This window comes from Myotis yumanensis, unplaced genomic scaffold (assembly GCF_028538775.1).
Source record: "Myotis yumanensis isolate MYYU_CA2020_CCGP unplaced genomic scaffold, mMyoYum1.0.hap1 SCAF_12, whole genome shotgun sequence".
In the NCBI taxonomy this organism is placed as follows: Eukaryota; Metazoa; Chordata; class Mammalia; order Chiroptera; family Vespertilionidae; genus Myotis; species Myotis yumanensis.
In genome coordinates this window covers 51,947,736-51,962,493 of record NW_027223763.1, presented here as the reverse complement: position 1 = coordinate 51,962,493, position 14,758 = coordinate 51,947,736, and the positions used below count along the sequence as shown (strand labels likewise).

Here is a 14,758-nt window from a genome sequence, read left to right as displayed (position 1 = left end):
GATAAGACAAATAATACTGATTTGTAGCATTAAGACAGGTCACCTGAGTCCTTACTCAGCCCAGGGAAAATAGTATATTTCTTAGGAAGTTAATCAGCGATATATGACAACATTTAGCACATAGTGTTACAGTGATATTTCAAAATGTTTAACAGCATTAGATAGCTTTTGAAATAATCATGACTAGTATTCACAAATATATTACTAGGATTTATGTGTCACTGAATTTTTCTTTTTTGAATATAAAATGCCATGAATTGTAAGACAAATCATCATTTTGTAGAGCTCTACGAAGGGAAAAGTGGAACTAAATTGTTCCTGTGGGTTTGCATTGTGATTTTAGAGATGTTAAAGTTTGAAAATCAACATATGGTAAACACATGTAGCAGTGATTGTTACTATTGGAAAAATTATGAGGCAGTGATTATGAGCAAGGGAAATCAGCACAAGCAGGCAGGACTGGTGAGAGTGGGAACTGCTACATTCTTTCCCAGGTCCTCTCGGTAATACCAATCCGAAGCTGTAACATCATTCAGATCTTTTGATTCTGTAGTTCCTCTTAACCAAAAGAAATGGTGACAGACTCGCAAACATTTCAGAGCCCCTTCTATGCATTAGGCACTGTTCTAAGTAATTGTTACATATTAACAATTGTGAAGCTCACATACTAACAGAATATAGAAAATGATTGTGATCTATTGCACAGTGAAAAAAAATGAATTATAGAAGAGTACTGGAAATATGTAGAAACATTGTAAATACCTCAGAACAGTGGTTCTCAACCTTCCAAATGCCGCAACCCTTTAATACAGTTCCTCGTGTTGTGGTGACCCCCAACCATAAAATTATTTTCGTTGCTACTTCACAACTGTAATTTTACTACTGTTATGAATTATAATGTAAATATCTGATATGCAGGATGTATTTTCATTGTTACAAATTGAACATAAAGCATAGTGATTAATCACAAAAACAATATGTAATTATATGTGTTTTCCGATGGTCTTAGGCGACCCCTGTGAAAGGGTCGTTCAACCCCCCAAGGGGTCGCGACCCACAGGTTGGCAACCCACAGGTTGGCGACCCACAGGTTGAGAACCGCTGCCCCAGGATAAGTGATGGGCATAATATATTTAGCCAACTAAGTTTTTATTTCCATTTGGGTTTGGTTTTATAAATTTAAAGCATGTTTGATTATTAAAAATGTAAACTCACATGGTCATGTTTCTAATTTACTAAACAATCTTATGTGTCCTGTTTTTATTTTTTGTGTAAAGCTTTACTTGTTCTTCAAATAGTCTTTACTAGATTCTGAGCTTTGAGAGTCCAGGACTGGATACCTGTCTTCTGTTGAGTTAGCACCAACTCAGTGGTTCTCTGAGTGGGATGTCCAGCTCAGCTGCATCAACAGCCTCTGGAACTTGTTAGAAATGCAAATGTGGGGACTCTACTCTTCTCCTATTTTATCAAAAACACTAGGAGACGAACGCAGATATTTGTGCATAACCAAGCCCTCAGACATTCTGATGTTCTCTGAAGTTTGAGAGGCACTGTGACTACTCATATTCGGTTAGAAGGAAGCAAACTAATGTTTTTTGGGCAGCTACCAGGAATCAGTCACCACAGTGGGCACTTCAACTACATTGCTTCATTTAATTTCTAATAGTGTCTAAGACTCTATCATTAGCAATTTCCTCTCCTGACTAGATCTGTGCCCTTGGGCAAGTTATTTGATTGCTCTGTTTCTCAGTTAATGTATCTATAAAGTAGATATAAGAGAAGTGCCTACCACTAAGGTTGTTAGGAGGATTAATTTAAATGGACTAGTGTTTGAAAAATCTTATAACACATAATTTTTACATGTATTTGTGATCATTAGTATTCTTTTGGTCTATAATCATTATTGAGGTCTCAAAAGAGTTAAAAAATTGGCCAGATGCGATACAGCTAAAATTTAATCCTAGGTTTGCTACCGCCTGAATTTGTTCCTGGGTTTGGATGGAGATACATGTGCACTTTTTAAATGGAGAATAGAAAAATGAAGTTGTTAACAGGAATAACTTTAACCACTTAAAAATGTGTGAGAAAGTTACGGCATCACAGGATAGAGGGGCAGGTATAGAATGGGGTTGGATTGGGAATATTTCACATTAGTGGCTAATATAATGCATAGGTAACTGTTGAGAAAGAATAGTGATGATGAAATATGAGCAACACATAGCACTAGTTGTGTGGTAACACAGCAAAGAAAAGAAGATGGGAACAAACATTTCAGTATGTCAGCTTTCTTTTCCAAAGTTAAGAAGTTTGACAGGATTTTATATAATATTATATAGTTGAGGTTTTGGGGGGCAGTCAGAATGGGAGAGAGATTGAGCAGAGACGGAGAAGTCATGGGGTAGTTCACATACAGGATCTATAACGATCTCATCGTAGGAGTAATTAAATTGCTTCTTAGAAAGCTTTACAAGCCTTGTCAATATTGCTACAAATGAAGATTCTGATTCATATTTCTGCACGAGGGGCTGAGATTCTGCATTTCTAACAAGTCCAGAACCATCAGTGAGAATCTACAGCTTAACAAGTACCCCAGATGATATGTATGTGCATTTAGTTTGAGAGGTACAGATGTGTATCTTATTTTTGCCTCTGAGGTGGTAATTGGCAAGAAAGTGGTAAAAGGGAAAGACTAGGAAAACGGGGCATTTTCCCGGGGTTCATTAAAGTAGCCAACCATGCAGAGTTAGTAGGCCCAAATATGCTATATATTTTCAGATGAGGGAGGGATAAGGATCTAATAGTCATGATGGCAGTCACAGAACTGAAGCTCCAAAGCTTATCAGTACCCCTGCAACAGTTGAAGTGACATGAAAATGAATGTTGCTATGGTAACCAATTAATTTACATGAAGGTTAAACCAATCCTGTGAACTTTCACACATTTTTATAGCTTTTCCAGTATAACTGTCTCCAGTAACTAAAGGATCATTATATTATGCTTGAAATTACAATTTACAATTGTAATTTTTTTCTCAAATGTAGGTAATTATATAACATGGCACTTTTACCGTGAACATTATTATTTTTTTAAGCTTTATCGATTAGTTGAATGTCAATTTAGGAAAATTATGACAATGTCATTTGTAAAAAAAAGAGTTTGGAAGATCTCTGTAATATACCCATTAATAGATTGATACTATTATGGCCAAGTGTATCAACACAGTAGGAAACATTGTTACAAAATTTCAATGTTTTAAATAATTTGGAGAGGCATTTTTCAGGAGAGTGATGTGTAAGAATAAAAACAAAACAAAACAAAATGATCTATACATTTTCTTTTATTTATTTAGGTAATTTTAATCCTCACCTGAGGACATGCTGAGAGAGAGAGAGAGAGAGAGAAGAGAGAAGAGAGAAAGAGACATCGATGGTTTGCCTTCCGTATGTGCCCCCACTTGGATCACACCCATACTCATGTATGTGTCCTGACCAAGAATCAAACTTTCAGTGCACAGGACAGTGCTTCACCCCCACTGAGACATTCTGGCTGGGCAGGATCCAAACATTTTATTTTCTTTTATTTTAAATACGTTTTTATTGATTTTTAGAGAGAGATGAAGATAGAGAGATAGAAACACGGATGATAGAGAAACATCAGCAATAGGCTGCCTCCTGCATGACCCCTGCTAGGGATAGAGGCCACAACCCCGGCATGTACCCTGACCAGGAGTCTAACCAGTAACCTCTTGTTTCCTGTGTCGAAGCTTAAACACTGAGCCACATTGACCAGGCGGATCTATACATTTTAAATTAAGACATAATTCCTCACTCCCACAATTGATTGCTTAATGTTGTTTCTATATCTATTACACACCAGAAATATTTGTAATAATTATTTTCATTTTATACCTTTTTATTGAGCATAAAACTTTATTTAGCAGTTTAACATTTTAGTGTTTCATAAGAACAATGTCAAAACAGATATTCTGTTACAAATATGTTAAAGGCACCACGGCCAAAAGGCTAAAATACAAATTTCAGCCTATTATGCTTATTGCCTACCTTTTTTCAAATCCTGCATTTTGTTATGTAGCAGTTTTCAAATAATTTTCAGTTATGTAAAGAAATCCTCAAAAAGTCCTAGGAGGTTAATGATTTGTCCTGGTCTTAATTTACAAATAACTCTTTCCTTAGTAGACTTTAGATTAGGGAAGACAGTGATTATTTTTTGTTACTTTTATTTCCCATAATATATAAAGCATGTTATTTCATAGTAGAAAATTAATAACTTCAGACAAATTTGAGTACCCAAAGAATATGTTACAGAATTTTCTAGCACATTAAAATGTATCCAATTGATTTAAGCAATCTAGTTAAACTAATAGGGTGATATAAGGCACACTTTTTAAAAACAGCAGTTTTACTGGGATATGAGTCACATACCATAAATTACACCTTTTTTGTACATTCTATTTAAGTGTACAATTCAGTATATTCAACATTCAGCAATGAACAATCAGCATCACTGTCTAATACTGGAACATTTAAATGTTCATTATGTATTGAGAGTTTACAATATGCCAGGTTTCAATGAAATCGTCTACTTTTTTTCCAAACAGATTGCCTACAATTATAAGACTTTCAATTCTGAGATAATAAGCTTGACGGTCCTGAAATAAGTCTTCATTTTAAAAAACAACAACATTATTTGTGTTTTTCTAAATGGATACAAGACTATATGGTTTTCCAAAAGAAGAATTTCTGATAGCCTATACCAAAATTGTGCATATAACATGAAATTTACATATTTTGCAAAATCCTAAGTATTCTAATATTTATTGGCAGAAAATTCTAGAAATTGGCATGTCTGATAAATAATACACAGTTTCAATTTAGCATTTAATAAACTGGACAGTTTGGTGCTGTGACTGTCTAAAATTAATCATAATATATTGGAATTACAAGACCAGAAGGTTTTTCATTTATTTACTATTCATGTAGATTTACTTAAAAAAAATTAAGAGTGCAGTCAGAAAAGTCACTATCTGAAATGTCATTCCATGATTCCTCTAATGCCTAGTCACATCCAATAAATCCATTCATTAATGGCATTAATTAATCTATAAGAATACTAATTCAAGTACAAATCTTCAAATACAAATAATTTACAGTTCATATAAACATTGCTCTAAAACCTTCCTTCTTTGACATGGTGGGTTTAGGATATTAGAATTACAAATTAACAATAATTCTTCTGAGGTTTGGTTACTTGGCTTAGCATAAGTCCCTTCCAAATATTTATTCAACCAAAGATAAGTTGTACAGATGAGAGAAGTATATAAATCTGATAAAATTCATTTAGCTAGAATCTTATTGTACGAAATAAAATTTCCTGAAATGCCTCAAGGATAAAACTCTAACCCAGCGACAATGTCATTGACAGTCTAATAACATACCACAAATCTATCCCCTAAAATAGTTATCAATATCATGTTAAAATTCGCTTTTCCTCTTTAAATATATCTCAATACTCAATATTCTTACCTGAGTCTAGCTGCATGTTGATACAAACATTCAACTTTTAAACATTTGTCCCAAATTTAACTTCATGTACCACTTGATTAAAAAAGGAGAGTAGAGGGTCAGGTTACTACACTTACTTGATTGAGTTTTTGAAGTATTCAGATCACACTACATTCTTGGGAAAGACTTCCTCTTTAACAAATATTAGTAGGAAGTGGATCTTCTGAAGCCATCTTATTCCTTGCTCCTGCAGGGAAATGAAAGCAGAAAGCAACAGAAGAATGGCTGGGCTGGTGTGGCACAGTTGTTGAGCATCAACCTATGAACAGAAGGTCATGACTCTATTCCTAGTCAGGGCATATGCCCAGGTTGTGGGCTCGATCCCCATTGTGGGGCGTGCAGGAGGCAGCCGATCAATGATTCTCTCTCATCATTGATGTTTCTATCTCCCTCTCCCCTCCTCCCTGAAATTTATATATATATATATCTACATTAATAAAGGAGAAACATGGTAATTGGCATACGACCGCTACCCTTCCCATTGGCTAATCAGCGTATCCTTATGCAAATTAACTGTCAGCCAAGATGGCGGCCGGCATCCATGCACTGAAGCGAGCAGGGAGGCTTGCTTCCTCCAGGGACTGCAGACTCCAACGTTCCCCGCCTCACTTGCCGGCCTCTCAACTGCAACTCTAAGCAACTATTACTATGTTGCAAATAAGAAGCTAAACAAAACCGGCTGTCAGTCAACCCTGGACCACAACATTGTATCCATGTTTTCAGCAGCGAGGCCTCAGAGCTAAAGCTGGCCCAGAATAAAAAAAAAAAAGAAAACAAGGAGCAGTTGGGAGCTCTTAGTCAACTGCCAGCCGGAAAACAGCCCTCAGCCCCTCAGCCAGCCTGGCCAGGCACCCCAGTGGGGACCCCCACCCTGATCCAGGACACCCTTCAGGGCAAACCAGCCAGCCCCTACCCATGCACCAGGCCTCTATTCTATATAGTAAACGGGTAATATGCCTCCCAGCACCGGGATCAGCGGAGCAGCGAGGCTCCCGGCACTGGGATCGGCGTGACAGGGGGCAGCGCCCAAACCCCCTGATCAGCCCTGCTCTGTGCCTGATAGGGGGGGAGCTCCCCAATCCCCCGATTGCCCTGCAGCTCTGTGTGTGACAGGGTGCAGCGCACCAACCCCCTGATCGGCCCTGCTCTGTGTGTGACAGGGTAGAACCATAACCTCTCCATTGGCCCTGCCCTGAGTGTGACAGTGGTGGCGCCCCAACCCCCTGATCGGCCCTGCTCTATGGGTGATAGAGGGTGGCGCCCCAACCCTCCTCCACGGGCATTGCTCTGTGTGTGATAGGGTAGAGCCATAACCTCCCCTTTGGCTCTACCCTGAGTGTGACAGGGTGCAGCGCTCCAACCCTTGATCCACCCTGCTCTGTGTGTGACAGGGGGCGGTGCCCCAGCTCCCCTATCAGCCCTACTCTGTGAGTGATAGGGGGGAGCTCCTCAACCCCCTGATGGACCCTGCTCTGTGAGTGACAGGGGGCAGCGCCCCAACCCCTTGATTGGCCCTGCTCTGTGAGTGACAGGGGGCAGCGCCCCAACCCCCTGATGGGCCCTGCTCTTTGTGTGACAGAGGGCAGCGCCCCAACCCCCCTGATGGACCCTGCTCTGTGGGTGACAGGGGGCAGCGCCCCAACCCCCTGATCGGCCCTGCTCTGTGAGTGACAGGGGGCAGCGCCCCAACCCCCTGATTGGCCCTGCTCTGTGCGTGACAGGGGGTGGCGCCGCAACCTCCCCATTGACCCTGCCTTGAGTGTAACAGGGGGCGGTGCCCCAACCCCCCAATTGGCCCTACCCTGAGTGTGACTGAGGGTGGCATTGCAGCCTCCCGATCCGCCCTGCTCTGTGCATGACGGGGGTAGCACCCCAACTCCCCAATCGGCCCTGCTCTGAGCCTGACCAGGGGCTGCACTTAGGGATTGGGCCTGCCCTCTGCCACCCGGGAGCAGGCCTAAGCCAGCAGGTCGTTATCTCCCGAGGGGTCCCAGACTGCGAGAGGGCACAGGCCGGGCTGGGGGACCCCCCCTCCCCCGCCGAGTGCACAAATTTTTGTGTACCGGGCCTCTATCCTATATAGTAAAAGGGTAATATGCCTCCCGGCACCGGGATCAGCGGAGCAGCGAGGCTCCCGGCACTGGGATCAGCGTGACAGGGGGCAGCACCCAAACCTCCTGATCAGCCCTGCTCTGTGCCTGATAGGGGGGAGCTCCCCAATCCCCCGATTGCCCTGCGGCTAGGTGCAGCGCACCGACCCCCTGATCGGCCCTGCTCTGTGTGACAGGGTGAGGCGCCCCAACCCCCCGCCCCCACGGGCCCTGCTCTGTGTGTGACAGGGTAGAACCATAACCTCTCCATTGGCCCTGCCCTGAGTGTGACAGTGGTGGCGCCCCAACCCCCTGATCGGCCCTGTTCTGTGGGTAATAGAGGGTGGCGCCCCAATCCCCCTCCACGGGCCTTGCTCTGTGTGTGACAGGGTAGAGCCATAACCTCCCCATTGGCCCTGCCCTGAGTGTGACAGGGTGCAGCGCCCCAACCCCTTGATCCGCCCTACTTTGTGTGTGACAGGGGGCGGTGTCCCCGCTCCCCTATCGGCCCTACTCTGTGAGTGACAGCAGGGAGCTCCTCAACCCCCTGATGGGCCCTGCTCTGTGAGTGACAGGGGGCAGCGCCCCAACCCCCCTGATGGACCCTGCTCTGTTAGTGACAGGGGGCAGCGCCCCAACCCCCTGATCGGCCCTGCTCTGTGCGTGACAGGGTGTGGTGCCACAACCTCCCCATTGACCCTGCCTTGAGTGTAACAGGGGGTGGTGCCCCAACCCCCCAATTAGTCTATCCTGAGCGTGACTGAGGGTGGCATTGCAACCTCCCGATCCGCCCTGCTCTGTGCATGACGGGGCGGCACCCCAACTCCCCAATCGGCCCTGCTCTGAGCCTGACCAGGGACTGCACCTAGGGATTGGGCCTGCCCTCTGCCACTCGGGAGCAGGCCTAAGCCAGCAGGTCGTTATCTCCCAAGGGGTCCCAGACTGGGAGAGGGCACAGGCCGGGCTGGGGGACCCCCCCCCCGGAGTGCACAAATTTTTGTGCACCGGGCCTCTAGTATATATATATATATATATATGTATATATATATATATATATATATTTATATATTTATATATTTACATATGTTTATATATATATATTTATATATATTTATATATATATACACACACACTAGAGGCCCAGTGCATGAAATTCGTGCAGTGGAGGGGGGTGTCTCTCAGCCCAGCCTGCACCCTCTCCTATCTGGGACTCCTCGGGGGATGTCTGACTGCTGGTTTAGGCCCGATCCCTAAAGCGGCAGTCAGACATCCCTCTCACAATCCGGGACTGCTGGCTCCCAACCACACACCTGCCTGCCTGTCTGATGGCCCTTAACCGCTTCTGCCTGCCAGCCTGATCACCCCCTACCCGCTCCCCTGCTGGCCCGATCGTCCCCAACTGCCCTCCCCTGACGGCCCGGTGGCCCCCAACTGCCCTCCCCTGCCCGCCTGGTCACCCCCAACTGCCCTCCCCTGCTGGCCTGGTCGCCCCCAACAGCCCTCCCCTGCAGGCCTGGTCCCCCACAACTGCCCTCCCTGCCAGCCATCTTGTGACCACATGGGGGTGGCCATTTGTTCAAGGGCGTGATGGTCAATTTGCATATTACCTCTTTATTATATAGGATGAATGAACTGGGATGTCCACAAGCTTACTTCATGTGCATTGGGGTTTGTAAAAAGACTGGGCAGTGGAGACCTCTGCTAATGTTAGTAAACAATTTCTGCTAACTTGAGAACAAGGAGATGTGAAGTAATGGCCAGTAACTAGAGTCAAGCACAATGAATTGAGAATTAAAAACTCAGTGTACAGTCAATTTTCTGCCACCAATTAGCTCAGTAACTTTGACCAAGAAAATCTGAGCATTCATTATAAAAGACTAGATACCAGGCTCACGAATTTCAAACCAATTCATTTGCCAACTCAAAAACCATGGCTATAATCTCAACTGCTATCTGATTTTAATCCTCCTGAGTATTTACATATTTTCTTCTCTCATCCCTCCCAAAACTAATCCTAGAGTTTTGAGAATCTGGCAACTTGGGCAAAGGAGAAAACAACCAAGAAATCTGAAATATTAGTTCATTACCTCAACCAAAAGCAACAGTGCCTTTTTGTTTGTATTGGCCCAACTCAAATGATCATATCATGTGAATCATAAAGTACAAAATATAGGTGTCCTTACTGACTGTGAAAAGTCCAAAGTGTAATTAAGTGTGCTCTTTCTTGGTGGCAGTGTCATTTATTCTACGCTTAAACGTTTGCATTTCCTGAAGCCTCTCTCTTTGTTGTACAGGCACACAGGGTTGCATCATACTCAGATTCGCCAGCTGGGACGGGGGAGTGTGTGTTTTTCCTACCGGTCCTCTGTGTTCGCTGTCAGATGCACTAATCATTGCTTCCTTGCTGCATCTACCGCAGTGGAATGCAAGCTCCTGGCAGGGACAGCGCCCAGAGAGCATTCCTGACAGATGCGCAGTTTGTTTTAGCCAGGCGCTCAGCTGGAAAGTTTCCTCTAACCACGAACACCTGCCTTCAATCCCCGGAGCTGGCAGGGCGCAAGCTGACTGGGTCCCTGCTAGAAGGGGGAAGGGTTTTACACTCACTCCTCTAGGCTGCCCGACCTGAGGAACAATCACTCAGCCAAACTCCGCCAACCCTCGTGGGCAGGCTGTCTAAAGCTCTCGGGTGCTTAGAGAACACCGAGGTTCCCTCTCCGTGAAAGGGAGCGCAGGCTCGCCTGGCTGGAAATCTGGGCACTGGAGGTAGATGGGGAGCCAGGGGAGCAGGGGTGCAGGAGGGAGCTAAATGCAGGAGGCAAAAGAAGTGCAGAAAGTAACTGAGTGCAGGAGAGAGTGGGGTGCAGGAGAGAGTGGGGGTCTCGGGAGCCGGCAGGGATGTGGGTGAGAGCCAGATGCCATAGGGAGCTTGGGGAAACGGGATGCCGGAACTGGCGGGTACAGAAAGGGGTACACTTACGGGCACCGGTGGTGCCCAGGAGGCACTGGCTGGGAGATCTACAGCGGACTCCCCAGAGCCTCTGAACCAGGGGTCCTCAAACTACGGCCTGCGGGCCACATGCAGCCCGCCGAAAACATTTGTTTTTTTACTTCAAAATAAGACATGTCCAGTGTGCATAGGAATTCGTTCATAGTTTTTTTTTAAACTATAGTCTGGCCCTCCAACGGTCTGAGGGACAGTGAACTGGCCCCCTGTTTAAAAAGTTTGAGGACCCCTGCTCTGAACTGTGGGTGCGAGGAGGATGCTGGGAGTTGGGATAGGGGGTAGGGGGAGAGAGCTAGGGGCGTGCCTTTGCCCGGGTTGGCTGCAGGAGTCTGGTGTGAGGCTCTGGAGGTTGGCTTGGGGGAGTGGGAGCGGGGTGGGGTGGGTGCTGGGTGCCTGGGTGCCCGGGCTGCAGGCATAGCACGCTCAGAAACATGCTATGGTACTGGCAGCTGTTCCAGCAGCGGCAGCGGCTCTAGCAGCAGAGGTGGCGGCAGAGACAGCACACAGCTCTGGCGGGGAAGGCATCCGGTGCCCATGCCTCTGGCCCAAAGCCTCTCTCTTCCCCTCCATCCACGTGGCCAGGACATGGACGCTGGGCCCGTGTTGCCGGGGCGACGCTGCCAGAGCCCCACCGGGCCACTATGGGTGCCACCATCTTTGTCACAGAGTGATGGTTAATTTACATATTACTCTTTTATTAGGTAGGATTTCACTCTATGCCTACGCTTCAATTTGCAGAAAGACAATAAATATTGATATGAACATTTAAACCTCAGGAAGAGTGATATTTTGTTTTCCTCTAACATTTCATAAAAAAAATTTATTTCACTCCTCAAGTGGGTTTTTTTTAGTGTCAGAATCATTTTCTCGTATGATAGTCACTCTTAAGAGTTAAATATCATCCCTTTGTCAGATAAACTATGTTACATAATAGTTTCTTCATTTATAGTATAAAACAGTTGAAACAATTTGATACATAGACATCTGAGAAAAACATATACCCCTAACAATATCATTCATTAAAGCACTGATATAAAAATGTTATCTATTAGTTTTTCTTTCTATTAACTTATATTGCAGTGTATTACACAGTGGAACACCTTCCTCCATACCAGTAATTTATGAGTTTGCTAAAGGGTTCATAAGTACTACTGATTTCTTCATTAAGGGTAGAATTTAAATCTTCAGTTTGCTCCTTTTATTTATGTAGGACAGTATCTGAATAGAAACAAGCCAATTTAATGGCTTACTAAATGTATTTTGATTAGTAAGTTACCACTGCATCAAAATGATTTAAAAAATCACATTAACTGTTAAATATGATCATGTGTGATGGTAACCAAATTGTGATTTACACACAATTATATAAACCAACATCCTGTCATGTTATGGTCAAACTCAATATCCTAAACAATTTAAGATGTATACTGAACTATGTGGTACAATGCAGTCTTTAAAATTATGAGAGAATATTTATATTCATAGAGACTTATGTCTTACTCAATGATTAAAACAGATTAGACAAAGATAAAAATAGGGTTATCATATGATAACCACATTTGTATATGTTTATGTATGTGTTGCATATGTATATGGGGTGTGTGTATTTGTCATAATGTAACTGATAAGCTTCTCTAAAAAATACATGCAAAATACATTTTATTATTCATTCACTGTAATCTTGAAGCAAAGGAGACAATAAAAATTATCTGCTTGTTTGTCATTCTTGCATTAAAGATCTCAAATTAGAGTAACTAATCATAAGTCACAGTAGTTTGATGTGAGCGGAATAATTGTACTGCTATTTTATAAATATTATAGTCAAAATTGTGTGTTAAATTACACGTATACTAATAACTCATGCACTATAATTTTTCATAATATTGAATCATTATTTAACATTTGTGGTGTTTGAATTAAAATGCAATACCAGTACTAATAGAGAATGTGTTCGGTTGTATTTTTCTAGGTCTCAGGGTGGCGAATTTTTGTGTGAATTCCTAACCTGTGAGCTTATGGTAAGATGATAATTCATATACTAAATTTTGGAGTTTTTTTCCTTTATATGCTTGATAGTGTTCAGTAAAAGTAATAGTAAAGGAAATTTGTATGATCCACCTGATACTTTACTATGTATTTTCGTAAATACAGAAGAAGTTATATGATATTTTCTATCATAATGTTTTTCTTCAGTATATAATAGTAATATAGTCATTTGTTATAGTCTTTGCTAGGATACCAAATGAATTTGAAGGCATCATTCAGAAAGGTAAAGATTTATATCACTGGAAAATAGTTCTTTAGACATAAATGACAATTTTATATATTAAAATTTTATAGTGAGTTCTACTTGATGCCAAGGCAATGAGTTATTGAATGTAAAACTTACTTTATCATCTGTCAAGATTTATCAAAAATTGGTTGTTCCATGAAAGCTTGATGTTAGAGCTTGAGAGAGTTGAAAGTAAAGTATGTAGCTATGAAAATAGAAGTAATAAGAAACAACTAGTGACTTCTAAAGTGGTATTTTGGACATTACATATTTGTTCATTTCAGTGGTTAAATGCATTTAATAACATTGGTAAAAATGTAAATTTGGGCTATAAGAACAATTTCTAGAGTTTATTTGTTCCTTAAAAATAAACACGATAAAGATTTAGATTTTAATTGACATACAATACATATAATTTGGGCATTTTTAAAATTCATTTTATATTTGGGGGAAAATTATATCCTCGGAAACACAAAACAGTTGACTAAAACTCCTGTTGACTTGGTCCTGCAGCATTATTGAAATGCATCTTGAAGTCGTTTAGGTGTCTGTAGGCAACTACCACCTTTAGGAACTCTAAAGTGTACTTTTGGCCACAAATTTTTTTAGAAACACTCAACAAATGATTATTAAAAACAAGTACCATATAGAAGCAAGGGGAAATTCCTCTGCCCTACCAAGAGGACTAAGCTGATCATGGAAGAAATTTTTATGAAATACACCATCTGAGTATGCATAGAACAATAAGTTTATACCCCAGTTTAGCTTATATTTCACAAGTGAAGTTATTGACAAATTATTTCAATTTCTAAACTGTTACAAAATTTTTAGAAAATTTACTATTATCTTCAATCTTCTTAATCTTCTTATGTAAACATAATTTATGTAGAAAACATTGCTCATATCTTAAGTGTACAGTTTCAGTGAATTATCACAAAATGAACATACCCACATAGCCTGCACTCACGTAACTTAAAAAGCAAAAAGATTAAATATTAAAGTACCTTGAAGTCCCAATCCCTTGCTTTTCTTTTCTAGTTAACTGTACCCACAGAGCATAAACATGACGTTGACTTGCAGAAGCATAGATTACTTTGCTTTTTTTTTAATTCTATGAATGAAATCATACAGTAGGTACTGCTTTACTTCTTGTGCTCAACATTACATTTGTAATATTATATGCAGTGGAAAATCACTTATTCTTATTGTTGTGTGCTATTCAGCTGTGTGAATATCCCAAATTATGATCATTTCCCCTATTTATAAACATTTGGGTAGCTTCCAGACTTTCGCTCTTATGAATAGTGGTCATATGGACATCTGGAATATGTCTTTCAGAGAATGCATGTGTGTATTTTTTTGGATGTATAGGACGTGTTCTGCTTTAATAGATCCTGACAGTTTACCAAAGTGCTCAAATCAGTTTTTGACAGCTGGATGTGAGAATTTAGTTGCTCTATATACTCACTAACACTTGGAATGTTTCATTATTATATTTTAGCCACTCTGATGTGTGTGTTGGAATATTTTAATTTGAATATCTTGAAGGCTAATGTATTAAACACTGTTTAGGCTTATTTGTCATATTTATGATTATTTGTCATGTGGGTAATCTTTTTTTATGTGTATGTCTTTTGATTTTTCCACTATATTCTTTTTATTACATTGCCTACCCATGTTTAATATATATTTAAATATATTATATATAGTATTAAATTCTCTTTGATATGCTCAGCGATATGTTGGATTTGGCTCAAACTGAGTCACACACACGAGCCAACTGTTAAAGCATTAAGAATGTCAGGAGCTG

General features: G+C 41.7%; 1 protein-coding gene across 25 annotated transcripts in view; it reads left to right on the top strand.

Moving 5' to 3' along the window:
• The window catches only part of PTPRD (protein tyrosine phosphatase receptor type D), a 2,083,672-nt gene that overhangs the window by 902,962 nt on the left and 1,165,952 nt on the right, over positions 1–14,758 (top strand). For 24 of the 25 annotated variants that reach the window (XM_070431651.1, XM_070431673.1, XM_070431672.1 and 21 more), the window contains one exon: positions 12,646–12,694. The gene's annotated coding sequence lies outside the window, so the exon portion shown is untranslated. Of the gene's footprint in view, positions 1–12,645; positions 12,695–12,900; positions 12,946–14,758 lie in introns of all 25 variants that reach the window. The other variant, XM_070431650.1, reaches the window with a different exon arrangement.